General features: G+C 36.3%; 1 protein-coding gene across 1 annotated transcript in view; it reads right to left on the bottom strand.

Moving 5' to 3' along the window:
• The window catches only part of FAM81A (family with sequence similarity 81 member A), a 100,026-nt gene extending 78,658 nt beyond the window's left edge, over positions 1 to 21,368 (bottom strand). Inside the window, exon 1 of the mRNA XM_074294654.1 lies at positions 21,237 to 21,368. The gene's annotated coding sequence lies outside the window, so the exon portion shown is untranslated. The remainder of the gene's footprint in view (positions 1 to 21,236) is intronic.
• Between the last annotated feature and the right edge of the window lie 2,044 nt (positions 21,369 to 23,412).

The following is a 23,412-nucleotide window of genomic DNA, read 5'->3' as shown; positions in this document are numbered from 1 at the left end:
TTCCTTTATTATCAACATGTCTGCACTCAGTAAATTTGCTAATTGAACTTAGAAAATTATGAATCTTTGTTAGGAAATTAAATTAATTATCATTATAGTATGATTCTATGAGTCCATTACTGGCAACAGTCATATTAATGCTATGTCTATATTAACCACTCACAGAATATAGACCTGAGTCTTCAAAGATTACCCAGTCCAATGCCACCCATCAAAAGAAGAAATTGAGGGTCAAAAAGGTAAAGCATTCAGCACAAGGTTGTACAGAAAGCAAAAGAATAGAATCAGAATGTGACTCCAAACCTTCCTTGAAGAATTACCTCCTTCAAAAGTAGAAGAAATAAGGAAAATTTTATTTTTAATCTGATTTTCACTGAGAGGTAGAAATCAGTTTCTCAGATGGAAAATGATTGGAATATTAGAGGAAAATGACCACTCTCTTTTTAGAGTTCATGACAGAGGAAAAGAAATTTGGGCATAGTAAGATATACACTATAGATTTTAGAAAAAGGATACCAAAAGGATCAAAGGAAAGAAAGGATACAAGCTCATGAACTAAAATGGAAGCCAACTCAGGAGGAAGGAGAGATGTTCCAGAACAAAATTCTGAAAACACAAAAAGAAACAATTCTAGTGAGAAGGAAACATATGACTTGGATGAAAAGACTAATATGTATATTCAGTGAATGTACCAGCCAACTAAGATTTAAGCAAAAAATTATCAAAAATTACAATGCTTATTAACATAGATGACTATGGCTGTAAACAATGTCAGGGAGGCAAAAAATCAGAATGAGTTAAGCCTGGAGAAGGAAGCCAATTCTTCCAGGAAACCAAGGAAAACAAACAAGCATTGGATTAGGTTATTGTGTTTTGTTGGGGGGTGGACATCGGGAATGGCGAAGCTATTTTGAGGAAAGAAAAGCATCCAAGAAGAGATGAGATGTGTATTTGGAGCAGATAGAGTAATGATAACTGACAACAAAGAGAAAGCAAAACTACTCCATTCTTACTTTGTTTCTGCTTCTCCTGCTAAGGAAAATGACTTTTGCAATGATAATATCAGTACAAAAACCATTAACAAGCAACTAATATCCAGATGAATTTTTTAAAATATCAAGAAGGTATCTAACTGCCCTGGATAAATGAAGAGGATGAATGAAATTAAATGTTTACTAGATACTAAGCACAGGGGATTAAAGAAAAATAAGCTCGGTTCCAAAAGGCAAAACTAGAAGCAATGAGTAGAAGCTGCCAAAGTTTAGACTTGAGTACTTCATACCTCTCAGCTTGGCTAAAATGACAAGGAAAAGATAATGATAAATCTTGGAGGTGATACGGAAGAACTGAGACACTAATACATTCTTGGTAGAGTTGTAAACTGACCCAACAGTACTAAAGAGCTATTCAGAACTATGCCCAAAGAGCTATCAAATCTCTTTGATCCAACAGTGTCTCTACTGAGTCTGTATCCCAAAGAGATCATAAAAAAGGGAAAAGAATTCACATTGCAAAAATAGCAGCCCTTTTTGGCAAGGAATGGGAAAATTAGTAGATGTCCATCAGTTGGAGAATGGCTGAATAAGTTATGATATATGAATGTTATGGAATATTATTGTTCTGTAAGAAATGATCAGCAAGAGGATTTCAGAAAGGCTTTGAGAGATTTACATGATCTGATAAGTGAACCAAGAAAATAAGATTAAATGATGATCAACTGTGATGGACTTGACTCTTTTCAACAATGAGGTGATTCAAGCCAACGTTTGTGATGGAAAGAGCCATCTGTATCCAGAAAGATGAGTATGGAGAGTGACTATGGATCACAATATAGAATTTTCACCTTTGTGGTTGTTGTTTGCTTGCTTTTTTTCTAACTTTTTCCTTTTTGACCTGATTTTTGTTATTCAGCATGATAAATATGGAAATATGTTTAGAAGAATTGCACAAATTTAACCTGTATTGGATTGCTTGCTATCTAGGGGAGGGAGCAGGTGCAAAGGAAGGGAGAAAAATTTTCAAACATAAGGTTTTGCAAGGGTGAATGTATTTTGAAAAATAAAAGTCTATTATTATAAAAAATAAATCAGAGAATTCTCAAAAAAAAAGTTTAGACATGATAAGAAAAAACTTTTTAACAAAGCTGTACAAAATTGAAATGGACTACATCAGGAAGTAATGGCTTCCCTCTCCTCAAAAGTATTCAAACTAAGGATATATATTAGAAGGATTCTTTTTATGTATGGGTTAGACAAGCTGATAGCTAAGGTCCCTTTCAACTCTCAAATTCTGTAACTATGATTTTATAATTCAAAACAAATACTCTTTTCATTATATCACATCATCTCACCAATTATTTGGATTATATTTTGGCTAGAATAAATATTTTATAAGCATCACAAACAAAAAGAACCATATTAAAAACTTAGTTTTCATCTATTAAATGAATTAGAGTGACAATTTTTTACAAATAGTTTTCTAGATTTATTTTCACTAGTTTAAATATTTTATATTTCTAATTACATATAAAAACAATTTAACTTTTTTCAAAATTTTGAATTCCAAATTCTTTTCCTCCCTTTATCCCTTATTAAAGAGGTTAACAATTTCATAAAGGTTACACATGTTCAGTCACATAAAACACTTCCCTTTTAATAATGTTGTCAAAGAAAACACAAAAATAAAGAATAATTTTTTAAAATATGCTTCCAGGGCAGCACCAGCCCTGAAGTCAGGTGAATCTGAGTTCAAATGTGACCTCAAACACTTAACACTTCCTAGCTGTGTGACTCTGGGCAAGGCACTTAATCCCAATTGCCTCAGCGCAAAAAAAAAAAAAAAAAAAAAAAAAAAAAGAGAGAAAGAAAGAAATATGCTTCCATTTCATTCAGATTCCCTGGGTTCATTCTCTGCAAATAGATAGCATTTTTTGTCATAAATCTTTCTGAATTGTCTTGGATTACATAAGCTTGAGAATAGCTAAGTGATTCACAATTGATTATCATATAATATTGCTGCTAATGTATACAATGTTCTCCTGGTTCTGCTCATTTCACTTTGCATCAGTTTATGTAAATCTTTCCAGGTTTTTCTGAAAGCAACCTGCTCATCATTATTCCATCATAATCATATACCATAAGTTATTTGGCCATTCCCCAATTGATGGGTATCCCCTCAATTTCCAATTTTTACTATCACAAAAAAGCTATTGTACATAGTTTTGTTTACACAGGTATTTTTCCTTTTTTTAAAAGAATCTCTTTGAACCATTCTCCAATTGATAAATGGTCAAAGGATATGAACAGACAATTCTCAGAGGAAGAAATTGAAACTATATCCACTCACATGAAAGAGTGTTCCAAATCACTACTGATCAGAGAAATGCAAATTAAGACCACTCTGAGATACCACTACACACCTGTCAGATTGGCTAAGATGACAGGAACAAATAATGACAAATGTTGGAGGGGACGTGGGGAAATTGGGACACTAATACATTGCTGGTGGAGTTGTGAAAGAATCCAGCCATTCTGGAGAGCAATCTGGAATTATGCCCAAAAAGTTATCAAACTGTGCATACCCTTTGACCCAGCAGCGCTACTACTGGGATTATATCCCAAAGAAATACTAAAGAGCGGAAAGAGACATATATGTGCCAAAATGTTTGTGGCAGCCCTTTTTGTTGTAGCTAGAAACTGGAAGATGAATGGATGTCCATCAGTTGGAGAATGGTTGGGTAAATTGTGGTATATGAAGGTTATGGAATATTATTGCTCGGTAAGAAATGACCAGCAGGAGGAATATAGAGAGGCCTGGAGAGACTTAAATCAACTGATGCTGAGTGAAATGAGCAGAACCAGAAGATCACTGTACACTTCAACAACAATACTGTATGGGGATGTATTCTGATGGAAGTGGAAATCTTCAACATAAAGAAGATCCAACTCACTTCCAGTTGATCAATGATGGACAGGGGTAGCTGCACCCAGAGAAGAAACACTGGGAGGGGAATGAAAATTGTTAGCACTAATATCTGTCTGCCCAGGTTGCATGTACCTTCGGATTCTAATGTTTATTGTGCAACAAGAAAATGATATTCGCACACATGTATTGTACCTAGACTATATTGTAACACATGTAAAATGTATGGTATTGCCTGTCGTCGGGGGGAGGGAATAGAGGGAGGGGGGGTAATTTGGAAAAATGAATACAAGGGATAATATTATAAAATATATATATATATATAATAAAAAAAAAAGAAAAAAAAAAGAAGAAAAAAAAAAAAAAAAAGAATCTCTTTGAGAAACATACCTAGTAGTATAATAGTTGATCAAAGAGTATGCACAGTTTTATAGCCCTTTGGGCATAGTTAGCTTATAAATTTTTAAAATATTTTATGAAAACCATGGTTTTGACATCATTCTCCACCACATCTTAGAGAGACTTCAACATTTTCCTTATGCATATAACTGATATGTAAGAATTTTTTAAAATGCTTTTAGGCCTAAAGATTTCTCCAGTAAGTTACCATTAATAATTTATGGTACTAATTTTTGGATGAAGAAATTGAAACTATTCTAGTCATATGAAAAGGTGTTCCAAATCATTGTTGATCAGAGAAATGCAAATTAAGACAACCCTGAAATACTACATATCTGCCAGATTGGTTAAGATGACAGGAAAAGATAATGACAAATGTTGGAGGGGATGTGGGAAAACTGGGACACTGATGCATAGTTGGTGGAATTGTAAACCTATCCAACCGTTCTGGAGAGCAATTTGGAACTATGCTCAAAAAGTTGTCAAACTGTGCATACCCTTTGATCCATCAGAGTTACTACTAGGCTTATATCCCAAAGAGATATTAAAGAAGGGAAAGGCCCCATATGTGCAAAAATGTTTGTGGCAGCCCTCTTTGTGGTGTCCAGAAACTGGAAATTGAAGAGATGCCCACCAATTGGAGAATGGCTGAATAAACTGTGGTATATGAATGTTATGGAACATTATTGTTCTATAAGAAATGACCAGCAGGATGACTACAGAGAGGCTTAAAGAGACTTACATGAACTGATGCTAAGTGAAATGAGCAGAACCAGGAGATCATTATATACTTCAACAACAATATTATATGATAATCAATTCTGATGGATATGGCTTTGGATCCAAATCAGTTCCAATTGATCTGTAACAAACAGAACCAGCAACATCCAGAGGAAAAAACACTGAGAAATGAGTATGGACCACAACATAGCATTTCCACTCTTTCTGTTATTGTTTGCTTGCATTTTTGTTTTTTTCTTCTCAGGTTATTTTTATCTTCTTTCAAAATCCGATCTTTCTTGTACAACCAGATAACTGTATATATATTTAACATATACTTTAACATATTTAACATGTATGATACTACCTGCCATCTAGGGGAGGAGGTAGAGGGAAGGAGGGAAAAAGTTGAAACAGGTTTTGCAAGGGTCAATGTTGAAAAATTACCCATGCATATGTTTTATATATAAAAAGCTATAATAAAAATTAATTATAATAAGTTATGGTACTTATAGAACATGAAAACAAACCAAAAGAAAAATAACAGTGTGAACAATTTAACATGAAATTGTTCATTCACTGTCATTCATTGTTGGAAAAGACACACATTCCTATACTGTTGGTGGAGCTGTAAATTGATCCGATCATCCCAAGAAAAAAAGGGATACATAGAAAACACTTATAGACATATACAAATGCAAAATAATCTTAGGAATGAAAGAGCAATGCAATTGGGGGTGGAGATCAGAAAAGTATTACCACAAAAAGTACTTAAGGCAAGCAATGAAGAAAACTAGACATTCTAAGTAACCTAAAGAAAAAAAAAGTAAATCCTAGGGATATAGGACAGCCTGTACAAGACAGTCTATGCAAAGGAATGGGGCAGCAATAGAAAACCAATGCTGAGTTTAGGGAACAAGAAGGCCAATTGATTTAAATAAAATGTGCAATGAGTGAAAATGTGAAATATATCTAGAAATGTATGATGGTACCAGATTGTGAAGGCCATTAAATGACAAGTGAGAAATTGTTATTCATCTTAGAGGCAATAGGAAACATTAATGATTCTTGAGCCAAGATAATAGATAATTAGGCTAATGGTTTGTAGCTATGTGTATTATTTAGTAAAAAGAGAAACTGGAAGTTACTTAAAAGTTAATAAACTGTTCTTACCATTTGGAATCAATGAAACTACTATTATTGGAAACATCAAAGATAGAAAGGTTCATATGTACTAAAATATTCATAGCAATATTATTTATTTTATCTAAAAGTTGGAAACAAAGTATATGCTCAATGATGAGAAATAGTTGAGCCAACTGTTATGAAATAGAATAACTAGAATTTTCCACTGGGGCAAAAATAGTTGAGGGGGCAGACAAAGAAGTGTTGAGAATAAAAAGGGAGTAGGGGGCAGAGGATAATCTGACTACTGGAACTGTCACGACATAAGACAGGACAACTTGACTTCCTACTCTAATCAACAGTCCTCCAATAAATTGAAATTCCATTCTCTTTTCCTGGGTCTTCTGTCAGTCCTCAAGTACACCAGGTTAGTGAAATACCAAGAGACTCTGGATCTCTGCAGTGAGAAAGCTCTCTCTATGAGCAAGTTGGTACAATGCAATAAAGCACAGGCTGCCCTGCCCTAATTATGGTTCTATATATAAATATAGAAGGAGGCATTGAGGCATAACAAAAAATATATAGTAATATAAAGCATATAGACTTAAAAGTCAGAAAGACCTCAATTTAAGTCCTTCTCTGATACCTATAGTATCTGTGACCCTGCAAAGTCACTAGAAAGCTCTCTAAGACTATTAGTTGCTGAGAAGGAATCGACCTACATTGATAGAATTATATCCGCATGTGGGAATTGCCTATTAACAACTGAAATTACAGGTTCAGTTCCTATCCCTAGTCTACATGAACATAGAGACATTTCTGGTCATAAGAAATAAAAATATAAAGAATGAAAGAAACATGGGAAAATCTATATGAACTGATGCAAAGTAAATAAGGCAGTACCAAAAGAATGCCATATACAAGGACTGTGATCATGTAAATTAAGTTTTGTTTTTGTTTTTGTTTTTCTGAGGCAATTGGGATTAAATGACTGGCCCTGGATTATCCAGCTAGGAAGTATTAAGTGTCTGAGACCAAATTTGAACTCAGATCCTCCTGACTTCAGGGCTGGTACTCAACTATACCACCTAACTGACCTGATCACATACATTAAGATAAAACTAAAAGACAATAAAATTCAAGCTATCCAATATTGGTTCCAGGTGATTAATGTTAAAATACACTATCTACTTTCCTTTCCATTAACTTCAAAAAATCCCACTACTGTTAAGGACAAATACTAATATTAGATGGCTTACTTAGCTTTTTTATGGAAAGGTTATTGGGATGTTTGATATGACAAAAAAAGAAATTGTGTCCTTAAAAAAAAAAAAAAAAGTTTTGGGGTAGCTAGATGGTGCTATATAGAGCATTAGCCCTGAAGTAAGGAGGACTTGAGTTCAAATCAGAACTCAAGACATTTAATACTTCCTAGTTGTGTGACCCTGGGCAAATCATTTAACTGCAATTGCCTCTGCCAAAACAACAACAGCAACAACAAAATTTAAACTAAATACATATATAGAGAAGTGCTTATAGAACTCTAATGTTAATCTTTCTACTAGAACAAAGAATAAACAGTGACAAAAGTATAAGATATTTAAAAGTAAATCACTGAATCAGCTACAGTTGAATAATAAATAAGTAAAGCATATATTTTTAATTTTTTGTAAATAAGGAATAATAAGGGAACTGAATCTAAGACAGGATACCATAGGCTTCAGCAAGATTATGGCTCCATACTAGAGGGTGGGAATTCCTCTGCTTGACTAAGCTGCCCAGAATTTTGCCCAAAATCCAGCCTTCTGGATTTAGTAGCAAGATAGAGATCCAGAGATGACCCTGGATGCAGCAGAAGACTCAGTCTTTTTAAGCTAAGGTCTTTAATGAGTCTCAGTTTGACCAAGCCAATGCCCATTCAATAATTAAGGCCAAGTAAAAACTGAGACAAAGAAGAGCCTCTTTTACCCAGTCCAAAAAAAAAAAAATCTAATTTGAGAAGGAAAGACCCTTAGGGGGCTAAAACAAACAAAAAAACAAAACAAAAAAAATTGCTATTTACATTGTACATTCTGAGTCAACCCAGACCCAAACAACAGCCAGTAAGAGCTTAGCCTGGGACCTATTGTTGGCAAATCAATGTCAGAAAGATGCCAGAATGTCAGAAGTCAATATGTGATGGACTTGACTCTTCTCAACAATGCAGTGTTTTCAGGCAATTTCAATAGATGTCAGATGGAAATTGCTAATCACATCCAGATAAAGGACTATAGAGAATGAATGTGGGGGCAGCTAGGTGGTGCAGTGGATAGAGTACCAGCCTCGAATTCAGGAGGAGTTCAAATCTGGTCTCAGACACTTAACACTTCCTAGCTGTGTGACTCTGGGCAAGTCACTTAACCCCGGCCTCAAAAAAAAAAAAAAAAAAAAAAAAAAAAAAAAAGAGAATGAATGTGAATCAAAGCATAGTATTTTCATCTTTTTTGTTGTTTTTCATCCTTTTGGTCTGATTTTTCTTGCATAACATGACATATGGAAATACAATTAAAAGGATTGTACATATTTAACTTATATTAGATTGTTTGCTCTGTTGGGGAGAAAAGAGGGGAAAGAGAGAGAAAAGAACTGTGTTGCTCAGCTGATCAGTTCATTTGGGTCCCCAGTGAGGCAGCTCTACTCACAAAGATGATTTATGTCCTTTGCTCTCAAAGAGGTCCATGACATCAGAGAGGCTATACCATGACATGCAAATGAGTCAGAATTAAGTGAAGGAGGGCTGTGCAAGGTCCCCAGCCTTCCTTTCTCCTCCAAGACTCTCTGGTCTAATGGCATTATATAGATTAGGATCAACAGGTTCATAAGGATCGAAGTGAAGATGTGCTGTAATTGGTAACAGCAAGGATAAGGTAGATAATTGGTCAATTAGCCTTGTTAATGAAAAAATTGGTGGGCCATGGCAGGGACAGTTTATATTGACTTCCTTACAATTAAGGATCTTTAAACAGAGGCAGCTAGGTGGCACAATGGATAGAGCACCACCCTAGAAGTCAGGAGGACCTGTTCAAATTTGATCTCAGAAATTTAACATTTAGCTGTGTGACCCTGGGCAAGTCACTTAACCCAAACTGCCTCAAGGGGGAAAAAAGAATCTTTAAACTTTTGTTGGAATGTAATTCCAATTACAATTGGAATTGTAATGAAATTCTCCTAGAATAGGGGGCTAAATATAAGTATATAAGGCAAGACCCAACAGCCAATTTCTGTTCAAGAGATTCAATAGGAAGCCCACCTTCATATAATATGAGCAATTCAGCAGTTGGTCTGCTCCCTATGATGGCAATAAAATATTCCCTCAGAATGATACAAAGCATTAATGGCTACTAGAAACACTTTCTTGCAAACATTCTCTGCTAGATAATGGTTCTATTCTTGATTTCCAAGTTTTACTTTTTTTAAAAATAGGCTAATCATAATAGAATCATAAATATAAGGCATTGTCAGCAAACTAGTATAAAAAAATTAAATGAGCTATTTCTAAAGTACTTAATTGTTATGGGAGCAACCTACTAGTGGCTAGTGGGGATCAACTTCTGTCCAGCAGAATAGATCCCTTCATGTGAGAGGATGATAATGATACAAAGAGACTGAGAGGCAGTTGCATTCTCTGACTTTCCTCTTCCTTCTTGCCCAAAATTTATTTCATTCACAATCCACAAGCAACAGCTGAGTCAGTAAAGGCTGAGTTGCAATTCCTTCAAGTGTGTTATGATTCACAAATGTGGGGGGCTTTCAGAGAATTGACCCGCCCCTTCACACTTAGGCATGGTCCTTAATACTTAATAATACAGAATTTATCACATTATAGGTGCTTAATAAATGCTTGTTCCTATCCCTCCCTTTAATGAAAATATATAGGTCATAATCCAGCTAACATAATTTTAAGTATGGCTCTTCTAAATTAAGAAATGATGATAATATTAAAAACTCAAACAAAATTTTAACAGAATTTGAGTTAAAGTGGTTTTAAAATAGCTCTTGTTTTTCTGTAAGGCATAAAAAAAGTCTTACTCTTTTAGTCAAATTTATTCTAAATTTAAAAATAATTTGGATATTTAAAAATAAATAAAGTTTATCTTTTCCAACCCATACATATAGCTAAAAATGAGGAATACTGGATTAAAAGCATAACTCATGCTTACTAGCTGTGTGATCCTGGGCAAGTCACTTAATTTTGAAGGATACCCCTTCATACATACATAGCCCAAGCACACAAACATCACAACTTGGGATAATATAGTTACCCAGGAAGCTCAGTGAATAAGATTCTAGTTAACTCTATTTTGTGGTTCAATGTTAACCATTTAGGCATAGTTGTAAATAATAATATAAATGATAATATAAAATACGGCGATTACAATCTTCAGAGGGCAATAACCTAAAAGTCCATGGCTTGTTTTGCTATGAAAGCTTACTTCTTCCCATTCTTAAAATGAAGTAACTGATACAAATTTGTAAGGACAACAGCCATTCCTCAAGTAATAAGGGGTCAAAGAATATGAACAGGCATTTCAAAAGAAAAAATCCAAGCTACTTCCAGTTATGTTGGGGTTGTGTTAACTCTAAATCATTAATAATGAAAGAAACTGCCAGATTTAAGCCTCATACTTAGGTGATTGGCAAAGATGATAAAAAAGGAACAAGAAAACAACAAATATCAAAGGTATGTCACAAAAACAGGTCCATTAATGTACTATTAATAGTTATGAATTGATACAAGCATTCTAGAAAGCAATTTGGTACTATACCCTCAAGTCACACAAAAAATTTGCCCTAGCCAAACCTCTATTCACATTCCTAAGAGATGAATCAAAGAGGGAAAGGATCTATATATAAATGCCCCCCAAAAAAAATGGGAGCAGTTTTTTATAATAGCAAAGTTATGAAAGAGGAGGCAGTATAAATTAATTAGAGAATAGCTAAACAAATTATGGTATATGAATGCAATAGAATATAATTGTACATTAAGGCTAGCCTAAGACTGTTTTGTTTTACTAAGCATATTGTTATAAAAGTTTTGTTTTTATTCTTTTTTCAGTTGGGGTGGAAAGAAGGATTTGTCAGGGAGGATGTAGATAAAAACAAATGCTTGTTCACTGAAAAAATAAAAGTTCAAAATATTTTTTAAATTTAACTTTTTACTCTTCCCTAATTCTCCTACTTGCTCAAGCATCTCAAATCACCCCTACCTTCACAACAAAAGTCCTTAATTCATAATTTACTGAGAAAATATGTCATTTTCCTTGAGTTCCTACTTCTCTTACTAGCCTAAATCTCAAAATTCTTTTTAAAAAATTTCTGTCCTCCTTTATTCTAATCTCCAAGAAAAGCAAAACTCATCCCTTTAGCCATGATCCCATCTCCCACTGCCTCCAGCATATTGCTTCCACAATCACCCCTACTTCCTCACTAATTTCCATTCTCTCCCTCTACTTATTCCCTACTACCTACTAAGATGCCCAGGTCTCCCCTATCCTTTAAAAAAAAAAAAACTTCATTTGACCCTACAATCCATTCAAGTCATTGTTGTCTCTCTCCTCCCTTTCACAATTATCTACACACTTTGTCTCTACTTCCTCTAATTTCACTCCATAACCCTTTACAAACTGGTTTATCACTCACTGAAACTGCCTTCTCTCAAGATACCAATGATTTTTGAATTCCAAATCTAAGGGCTCTTTCTCAATTCTCATTTCTCTTGATCATTTAATAGTATTCTCTCTTCATGGATATACTCTGCTTTGGGCTTTTATGACACTTCTCCCCCTTGGTTCTCCCCTCTTATCTACTCAGCTGATTTGGGTCTTCTTTCCTGAATTAAAAATCATGTCCCAACCCTTTAACTATTGGTATGTTCCCAAGGTTCTGTCCTGAGCACTACTCTCACTACTCTTAGGGATTTAATCAGCTCCTATAGATTCAATCATCATCTCTATGAATATTTCTAGATCTATTTATCCAGCTCTACTCTCTTTGCTGAGATTCAGTCCCATATCATTATTGGATATTTTCAATTTATCATCCCATAACCATCTCAAACTATACATAGGCGAAACAGAACTCATCTTTTTTCAAATCCTTTCTTCTGAATTTCCTTATTTCTATCAAGGGACTTTCATTCTTCTAGTCACATAGGTTTGCAACCTAAGATTCATCCTTCACTTTTTACTGGCCTTCATCACCCTTTTTATCTGGCCTATTAAAACAATCTCCTATTTTTCTAAGTTTTTCAAGATCTATTGTCAAAATTTTCTAACTTTGAACTCTTCTCTTCTCCAGTTCATATGTCACACAGCTAACAGGGATATTCCTAAACAATGAGTCTGATCATGTCACCCTTGCTCAAGAAGCTAAAGTGGATCTGTCACTTGAAGGATTGCATACCAATTCTTTGTCTGGTATTTAAAGTTCTTTGCCATCTGACTCCAATCTATCTTTCTAGATTTAGTACATGTTGTTCCCTTTCATATATTCTATCATCTAGCCAAATTAGCCTACTTGCTGTTCCTCAGACTCACACAATATTCTATTCCCTGAGTCCCTGTCTCAGCAAAGGCTATCCCCTCTCCCTTTCTGTGTTGTATTCTCTCCTCCTCATCGCCTCTGATGAAAATCCCATCTCTAGTTTCCCTCAAATCTAAGTGATTTCAAAGTGAGCTACGACCACCTCGAAGCCTATCCTGGTCCTTCCCTCACTGAATTACTATTACCTCCACCTCCCATAATTATCTTGTGTTTATTTTGTTATCTATTTATATGAGCATATATTTCCCCAAAAAAGTAAATCTCCCTAAAAGTACAGACTGGTTTTTTTGTTTTGTTTTGTTTTCAGCACAGTGTCTGGTGTATAGCATGCAAAGTAATCACATGAAGAATGATCTGGAGTGGAAGAACTTAGGTTGAAGCCTAAATTCTGGCATTTACCACCTGGATCTGGAGCAAGTCACTTCATGATCTTGTAAGAAGGCATGGCAGATGGGCTGGGAGAACAAGAAGGCAATAAACTGCCAATAAACTTCTCACCACCTCTAAGAAACTTATAGGCAGCACAGAACAGGGAGAGGCCAGGTCCAGGCCCAGATCTTCTTCTACTAGCTGTACAGTTAGTTGATTGTAAAAGAGACTCTTTATGACAGATTACTGCAGTTGTGCCAAGTCTGATTACCCTATCTATGCCTGTTTTCCACTATATCATGTATGTATTGGGGCAAGTTTCCGGCAAAGAGGTCTCCTAGGAGCTGCTGGAATTTTTTGGCACAGAGTAAAATAGGATGGACAATAATGCTTCTGTATAAACAAGGCATCACTGGCTACAGAAAAGACTAAAGTTAAAGGAAAATGCTTGCTTTTCTAAAACTGGTGCAGTAACAGATATGCCACTGGCAATGCTTCCTGAAGTTTTCCCTCTTTTCCCCATGACAAAGCCAAAAATCATGGGACACACAAACTCCTTATCTGAAACATGAGTCCTCTCTGTGACCACCCCATGTGGAGAATCTTTATCGCCTTTTGAAGACCCTCTGTGACAGAGAGTCCATTAATTTATAAGATAACCCATTGAATTTTTGGACATCTCTATAGTAAGAAAAAAAATTATTAAGTTGAAATGTTTGCTTCTCTGTAGTTTCTAACAAATAGTCTTAGTTTTGCCTACTGAGGCAAGAAAAATAAGTTTAAACTCTCTTCTAACCACACTCCAATCATCTGAAGACAATGATCTTGCTCTAAGATTTCTCTACTCTAAACACCTCCAACTGATTTCATATGGTAAAATTTCAAGGTTTCTCATCCTGAATACCTTCTTCTGAATGTATTCCAAGTGACCAACATTCTTTCTAATACAGAACATCTTGAATGGAACATAGCATTCTAAATGTAATCTGACCATACTATTATAAATGCAAGTACATTAGCTATTTTTTAGTGGGGGTGGTGCTGTCAGCTTTCACTGTTGTCCCATACTGAGCTTACAATTCACCAAAACCCCTGCCTCAACTTTTTTTTAATTAACTGCATTTGATTTTATCTTATATTTATGAAAAAGGTTTTTTTAATAAAAAATTTTAATAAAAATCTTTTATTTTACCTCCCAAATAGATGATAAGCTGATCCATGATGCAGAAATGTCTTATATGTCTTGAATATTCAATTATGCTTAATTGTGCTGCTTATAAATACACAATAAATATCTGTTGATGTGATTTTTGAGTGTTTAAATCTATAGTTTCAAATGTTTCCTTCATTTTCTTTGAGTGAGATTTCCTTTGCCAATAGACATTGCCATTCTACCTGTAAGTTTGGCAGACTATTCCAGCTGGCCCTTCGGTAGAAAAGTCTGAATATTACTTTTTAGAGTGGATTGCTTTTAAAAAAAATAAAAATGCAGCAACTATATTTGGCAGGTTTTCTTTCTAACGTTTGGAAAAAAAAATTCCCAAATGTTAAGGAATCTGCCAAATACAACAGCAAAAATAGAAGAACATTTTTCAAAAACTAATGTGTACATCCTAAGACATTGAGGAGCAAGCATTTTTGTACAACCTCAATCTTTTTCAATAGAGAACTATGCTTTTGTTTATTGTAGCACAGAGTACATAAAGACAAGTCATAAAAATGTACCCTGTGCAACAAGGTACATTTTTTATGACTTTTGTCTTTACGTTAAACTATCTCACAGAAAAATTCATCTATTAGTTTAATCATCTTTAGAATAAGAGAGTTGGATGATATGATCTCTGATTCCTTCCAACACCAAAAAGCCTCAAATTTTATGACAGTGAATGTCTTTATCTGAAGTAATCACTTGGGTTTGGTAAATTAATTTTATAACCACTTGGGAGAGAGCAGGAGAAGGATCATAATTAATAATTTAAAGAGAAAAAAAAAACTGAAATCAACAACAAACAAGCTTAAGGAACTAGGAGTGTCTGAATAACATCTTCCCCGTTAAACAATTTTAAGAATCCCATAATGTGAAATCAACCCCCCACACATTCTCTCCCACATAAACATATTTTTTTAGAAGCTACACTAAGCAACAGAGCAGGCTCTCCCATAACTTCTCTAACTACCTTATTCAGAAAATAATCTCCCACCAAAGTATTCCTTGAAAAAACAGAGCTGACCACTATATAACAAGCTCAAAAAACATTCTGAGAAACACTGAAAATTTCTATCTAGGCATTTTTTTTTACCAAGATCTGATTATATGACATTATATAACAATTTCTATTAAATAAAGAATGAACATTCTTTTTTGTAACATTTTATTTATATTTGCTTTATTTTTATATACTCAAAGACACAAGAAATGTTCGTTTAAACAATTTAGATCACAAATAAATAAACTTTTTTTTTTTTTAATCAAGAACCCTCTGATTGGGGGGAAGGAAGACAGTAAAGGAAAGAGAAGGACTGCTGGCCACATACAAACAACTTATTTTAGTCTAGGGGTGTGGAGGAAAAAGATCAGAGAGAAAAACAAATTCAATTCATTTTAGATAAAAAAAAAATGAAATAGAAATAAAACTTTATTTACTGCACATGCCGATTTGGGAGAAAATGGAAGAAAGTGAGATAGAGAAAGAGAAAAAAAGGAAATTAAGAAAGAGAAAAGAGGAAGGACAAAAAAGACCAGGGAAAGGTGAGAGTCAGGCAGAGGGAGGAGGAAAAGGAAAGACACAAAGAGATCAGTAATAGGCTTTAAGGTAAATGTGTTAACTAAAATTAAATTGTTCTTGTCACACCCAGCTATTTTTAAAAATTCCTACAGTGGTTTTTAACTCTGTTGTCAGGCAGTCTGGGTTTTTGTTTTGGGGGAATTTTTTCACTAGCTATTATATCTAAAGAGAACATGTTTTAAAAAAAAAAAAGGAAAAGGAAAACATTATTCATATTACTAAAATAAAAATAAGTTTTTTTTAATTATTCTAAACTCAGTGCTTCATAGTAAGAACACAATTGTGTTGAAATGGCTTATCAATACTTTGGTTCAACCTTCCTAAGCTAAAGTTTTATTACTACTACTCTAAGGCCCCATCCTGGTGTATAAACAGTTTCTCAAAAATGTTTTCGAATTGGAGCTCTGGCAAGTCCATCAGTAAACAAGTGTTTACTTATTAAGTACTTTACTATAAGCCAGGCACTGCTCTACCTTGCAATAGACCCAAATAAAAAAGTAAGGCAATCCTTGATCTCAGGTAGCCTTTAGTTTACTAATCTGAGAAGGCACTAGCTACAGCACAATAAGGAGTTTTATGTTTTCAATCAGAGATCAGCCTAGCTAAATTCAGAGTGTCATCAACTGTCCAATCTAGAGGAGTGGTCACCAAGTAATTCATTAATTTTAGCTAACTAACTAACAAAACCCAATTACTAAGGCACCTAAGGATAAACATTTTGTTCAGCACAGAATAAATCATTCCATGGGTAGAAAGGTATTGTTTCTCCTTCTCAAAATAAGGGAGATGAACATATTTTCCAGACAGTGAGGAAAGAATCAATGGAATGTATAGAGGCAGCAGAGAAAAAGGAAATAACTGACAACAATGTTCCCAAAATTGCAGAATAGATTGTTATTAAGAACATTTACAGAGAACTTAGCCTTTAAAAAGATAAAGGAAAACCTATTTCTCTATATTGAGTAAGTAAGAAAAGTTGAGTGACAGTGATAAAGAGAAATTCTGAAATGATGAAGAGCTCAAAGGAGTTGATTAAATGGTTAGGTAATACCTCTTGCCCAGATTTCAACATGTATCTGAGCAGACCCTCTTGTTTAAAAATACACACATATAGAGCACACTGTACAAATGGAAAATAAGCTGGACACAGAGTTGAAAAAGAAGAGGAAGGTACACTAGATTGTTTTGAGTAAATTGCAAAGCACTTTTACTGACCCCCAAACTCCTCATAACAGTAAAGGTCTATATATAATCTTCAATTCAAATCTTTTGCCAGTATTGATGTATGCAATGAAACCTGGAATATCTGTCAAAAACTGAAAATAAGTATCACATAACAGTGATGATGTGGTAGGCATAAGCCCATAATCAACAAGGAATTCTAAAGAATTGGAGTAAAGGATGTTCATTTTCCACTAGCTCCTCAGCTTAGTTTCAAATCTAGGAACATCAGCTTTCCTCATGATAAACTTATCACCTAAAATGCTACCTACATGCAGACTGACTCAACTCAACACTTTCTCCATACTCTTAGTCTACTTTTTCTCCCAAAATGAACAATAAATTCCTCCCAAAGCCTCTCTTTAGAGGGCTCAGAATTTCCAGTCAGCAATTCATTTCCTACCAGCTGCTCTGCTTGGTTTTCATTCCATGAAAATGTTGTCCCAACTGCATCTCTCGCCCTTTTCAGTTTTCTTTTGTGTATTGTCTTCCCCCATTAAGTTATAAGTTCCTTAGAACTGTCTTTTTTCTTATCTGTATTTTCAGCTTAGCAAAATACCTATCACAGGATAGGTATTTAACAAATATTTATTGACTATTGGCTAAGGATATCATCAAAAAATTGTATGATAAAAAGAGAAAGAATCATTTGACAATAGATGGCTAAAGCCATATGCTATAGGGAGAAATAAGGAAGATCTCTAGCACATTAGGTGAAATCCCTACATCACACTTTATGGAAGACTTGACTGGGTTTTAATAATGCATGTTGGATGGAACTCTTGAGTTAATTAGATTACAGATACATTTGAGTTTTTGGGAGGAGCTCAACAAGATATTCTTCATCTCAGTAAAGTAGGAGGCAAGTTTATAAGTGTGAGAAAGGTGGGAGGCAGATTGGAGGGAAAAATGAGTATAAAAATGTATGGAACAATCCCTGTTACAAGTTAATAAGAGATAAATAAAAGAATAACAGCAGTTGAAATTGGACAATAGCATGAATCTGTAGGGGATCCAATCAGTAATTTTTTTATCTATAAAGTAATGCACAGTAATTTATGTTTGAGAGTTGAAAGATCAAATAGAGATAATCCGGGACTGGCTTTTGGCATGGAAATACTGGCAGAAGATCAAAGAAGCAAAGTATTCTAGGATGCTAGACAGGACTACATCAAAACAGCAACTCTTCCTTATAGAGGACAGTTGAGGACTAATAGATTGGAATAATAATAATAGATGGAAAAATAGTCAAAGGAAAAGAGTTCAAAAAGAAAGTTAAAAGCAATTTCAGTTCCATGAAGAAATAGGACTTGAAGGGTCAACCAGATTTTGGTCAAAAAGAAGACAGGGGAGGTTAAAGGGAGAGTAGTTCTGAGTATCAAGATGAATCTCCAAGGTGTAGCCAAACTAATTGAAGCTCAATAGTGATGGAAACTATAGGAGTTGAAGAACTTTGAAGTCAGATGCTAGATGGGTAATTAACATAGACACTAAGTAAGAATAATGGCAAAAGACAGGGTAGCGAAGAAAAAATTTAAGTCATAAAGTTAGGTGATAGAGTAGCATAGAAATTGATACCATCTTTTCTAGTCCTCCAGATGTCTAGATTTAGACATCTAAGTACTCTAGACTTAAAAAGAAGCTTTTAGGAAGAGGAAAGAAAGTTAAGGCAAAGACTAGAAGGGAATTTGTCTTTCTGGGGATATGCCCTCTATTTAGTCAGAGATACAACTCATATTCTCAGAAAATTGTTTTGGGGCAGCTCAGTGGCTCAGTGGATTAAGTACTGGGCTTGGAGTCAAGAAGACATGAGATAAAATTCACCTTTAGATACTTACTAGCTATGTGACCCTAGATAAGTGACAACTTTGTTTGCCTTGATCCACTGGAAATGACAAAACACTCCAGTACCTTTGCCAAGAAAAAGTCCATGTACATAGTGGTACCTGAAGTCATGACACACCCAAACAACAACTGAGAATGAGTTGTCCCAAGTCAGAGTTAGACAGGACTTGAATTTTTGTCTCTCAATCTCCAAGGTACAGCCCCTTATTAATTACACAACATAGACCCTCTTTGCAATAGTTAAATTGACAAGTATTTTGTTTCCAAAATGACACACTTTTAGATTTTTTTTTAATGTTTGCTCTGAGTATATTTCCAGATCATGGTAATCATACTGAATGCTTCTCCCCATATGCTAGCACCTAGGTCACACATTTATAAAAATGTATCTGAGCTAAAATGAACATCCTTGGTAAAATGGTAAGATAAGATATTAATTCATACTTTCAGAACCCTTAAATCTACACACACAAAGATGTGAGGTAGATTAAAAAAAAAAAAAGTATTCTTCCCAATTTACAAACAGGTAACAGAAATTCAGCAAAGTCACACAACTAAAATTCTTCTAATGCTCTTTCCATTACACAATACTGCCTTAAGACAGAAGTCATAAAAAATAAGCCTAAGAATTTTGTGAATAAATGAGGAAGGGTAGAACTACCTGTTTTGCTTAGGTAAGATGAGGAGTTAATTATGTGCATATGAGCTCTGTAAGGTTTTTATAGTATTTGTTTGCAGAGTCTAATTCCTATGTTCCTCTTTCTCTCTCTCTTTCTCCTTTTTTTCTTCCTCTCTCCCTCCTTTCCTCTCTCTTCCCCTCTCCCTCTCTTTTTTTTCTCCCTCTCTCCCAGCCTTCTCATTTACCCTCCCATACCTTCTTCTCTTGACTTCTGGTCACTGCCCAGGCAGCAGCTGATTTGCTAAAGCCCCGGCATGGCTCTAATAACAAAATATACTTCTTTTCGCAGATAGTTAAATATGGATTTTAAATCTAAAACTTGAATTTTAAAAAATTAAATTGTATCTGTGTACCTATTTCTTTAAGTTTAAAACTGAATCTACCTTTGTCAAACTTAGCAGTTTTAGTTTATTCATGTTCAATCATTAACATTACCATACACAGACTAAGCAGAGTGCAAAAAAAAAAAATATATTCTCATGCATATTGAAGAAATGACTCACATCATTCCCAGACTCATCTACTATTGGGTTTTGATTTTACCTGTGAAAAATAACAAAGTTACTTTCAGGTCTTACACGCAGAAAACCAGAACTCAAGAGGTTCCCAGTTCTGCCGATGATTTAGACAACTAGAAAGCTCACAAAAAAATGGACAATATCAAAATGAGGGCTCTCACAACGATCTTTGATCTCACAACTACTGGCATTTCTCTGTACTTCCAATCCATTCCATAAAAACGAGTATTAAATGATTAACCCTTTTTGTCTCCAATCTTTTTTTTTTCCAATAATGTTAACTCTTCTCTCTCCACTCTTTTATTTCTCTTCAGATAATGAGCTCTTTCTCAACTCCCATCACATTAAGAACGACAAAGAATAGGATGTTTGGTAGAGCTGGAATAATAAGGATTGAGTTATTCATCACTTTAATGTTTTCAAAGTGCTTTTGGGTCCTCAAAACAACCCTGTGATGTAAGTGGTAGTTATTTTTACACTGGAAGGAAACTGAAAACTGAGAGCCGGGACTTTGGAGAGACCTAGTCCGAGCTCCCTCATTTTGCAGGCGAGGAAACTGAGGTCTGAACCAGCCTCATTCTGCAGGTGAGGACGCTGAAACCCACCAGAAATTGTGGGATTGGAGGCAAAGGTATATTCCGGATCTAAATCCCTGTCCCATTCCTTAAGTGAAATGAACAGCCCGAAGCCACCCAGGGAAATGAGTGTTAAGGGCCAAACCGGATTCCAGGGCTCCGCACAACGCCCGCTCTAACATAACTCAAAGCAACCCTATACGGGCTCTGTCAGCATGCACACTGCCAGTCCAAGGCTATGTCAGTTGTCTTGGGGTCCAACTCCAGCCCCTCTGTACATCACGCACTCTTCTTGGCAGCAGCCCTCCGCCCCTGGTCTTGCCAGGCTGTGGCCCCAAGGTCGCGCTCCAGCAGTCTCGACCCCTCACCCCCAGGCTCCCCCCCCCCATCTGGGAGGGAGGGGGAAACTACGAAGCCGTCTCCGTCTCTGCAGCAGCCTCCCTTCCTTCCTTCCCTCCCGCCTCCCGGGGTGGGTCCCGGCGGGAGCAGCACTCACCGGCACTGGGGGCGGGCGGGATGCGGCTACCCATTTCCTCCAGCCTCCCTGCTGGGTGGCGGCGGCGGCGGCGGAGCGGCCGAACCAAAGCGAACCAGGAGCAGAGCACGCGCCCCGCGCCGCCGACACCCCCCTCCCTCTCCACCGCACCCCTCCCTTCCCTACAGCGGGAAGCGCCGGCCAATCGGCTCGAGCTAGCAGCCTCAGATCCACCGCGTGCACCCCCCCTCAGCCCCCCCGCCCCCCTCAGCGGGTTCGCTCCTAGGCATCTCGAGACCCGCCCCAGACCCACTGCGCGCCGGAGCCTAGCGGTTTCCGGGAGCCCGTTGCCTGGACGCGGTTGCTTGGCAGCCCGAAGTGGAGGCTTTCCCCGCCAACCCATCCCTGACAGGTTGCATTGCCTCTCCTCCCTCCAGTTCCCACACCGAAAATAAACTCCCCTAGTCGTCGCTGTTGTTTCCCACCGAGCTCCGAGTAGTTGACGGGGCGGGGATTTCTCGCGTAGGAAAATAAATCCCAGGGTCGGAGCGGGATGAGTCGTAGAAGACGATGCAGCACGGCATGGCCCGTAAAAATAATAATCGTTGTCCTTTAAACAACAACCACCAGCCACACTGGGTGGGGAAGGTGTGGGAGGAAGGAGCGCTATTTATCGCGCCGCTTACGTCGCACCTGAGAAAGGTGTACCTATACTTTTGGGAGGGTTACCTTTCGATCCGCAGCTAAGACTCAACTTGGTTACTTCCCTGGACAGTGCCTCACTTCGTTTGCATCCTTTACTTTGCACTCCCTTCAGCAGGAGCGGCTCGCACTTCCGTCGGATTTGGGCTCTCTTTCACATTCATTCTCTCTTCCTCCCAATGCCCCTGCCCCCTAGCAGATCCTTTCCAGACTTCTGTCTATATTTTGTGTTCTGAGCGTGATGCACGAAGCAGCCCACTTTATACATTCTGGAGGAAAAAAATCTCCCTGGCACTGCACCTATCAGCAGCATCTTTTTCAAACAGCAATCAGGATCATAGATATAGAACTGGAGGTCTTACAAGTCTGTAGTTCTAGCCCTCATTTTATAGGTAAAGAAACTGAAGCAGATTTGGTTTTGGTTTTTTCTTTTTGTTATTTTTAAAGACATCTCCACGCACAAAGCTTCGGATCTGAAGAAAATTGATCCATTTTAGATGATATTGCCATTGAATAATAATGCCTATTATAAAATAAAAGTAATATTAAGTATTAACCATACTTATAAATAAATTAACCATACATATAAATGTATGCAGTACGGTTTTCAGGGAATACGAGCGAACCACAACAACAAAAAGAAAATTAAGATAGTTTATTAGAAAAGGTTTCTGAAAAAGAAAGGCATATCTTATAAGATCATTTTTTAATTACATAGCTTCACTGGCAATTAAGGGAATTCAAATTAAAACAGGTTTAAGTTATATTCCTGTTACACGAATAAAAAATAAAATATTGCAAAATCCAATATTGATGAAACAGGTACACATAAACTGCTGGTGGCAATTTCTTCTTAACTCCAACTAGGAATAGTAATGTAATAATACATTGTAATACAATGTAATAATACAAAAAGCCAGATTGCTTTTCAGAAAATATTAAATCCTGGGTTTTACTTTGAGCAATGGAGACAAGAAGACCATCTTGAAGGTAGCTGCAGAAGTATGCTAGAGAACGAATAAGGCCTTTTTCAAGAGAAGGAGCCAAGTGAATGTTAAGGCTAACAATGGAGAAGATATTGCAGAAGTTGAAACTAGAATATTTGGGCTGATTTTATATAGGGGAAGGAGAGTGAGGGGATGGGGAAAAAAAAATCAAAGATAGAGTACAGAGATCTCAAGCATAGTTATCTGGGGAGATGCTAATATTGCTTTTTTAGGTCCAGAAATCAACTCGTAATACATAACAAGTTTGCCAAAAGGGTATTCAAGAACCATTAAGGCCACATAGCAGGTCAAGTAGGATCAAGTACACAAAGGAAAGCTAGAAGAATCAAGTTGAAGATATAATCAAGTTCACAGTGTCAAGGGACAATAATTGTTCCTGCTGCCCCAGGACTGCTTTTCCATGCCAGCTGGCACTCAATAGCCAGTGCCAGCACACAGCTGCTGGAAGTGCACAGGTGGTGTCATAAATAGGAAATTCAGAGGGAGGA

Source organism: Sminthopsis crassicaudata, chromosome 2 (genome assembly GCF_048593235.1).
Source record: "Sminthopsis crassicaudata isolate SCR6 chromosome 2, ASM4859323v1, whole genome shotgun sequence".
Lineage (NCBI taxonomy): Eukaryota > Metazoa > Chordata > Mammalia > Dasyuromorphia > Dasyuridae > Sminthopsis > Sminthopsis crassicaudata.
This window is presented reverse-complemented; position numbering and strand designations above follow the sequence as displayed.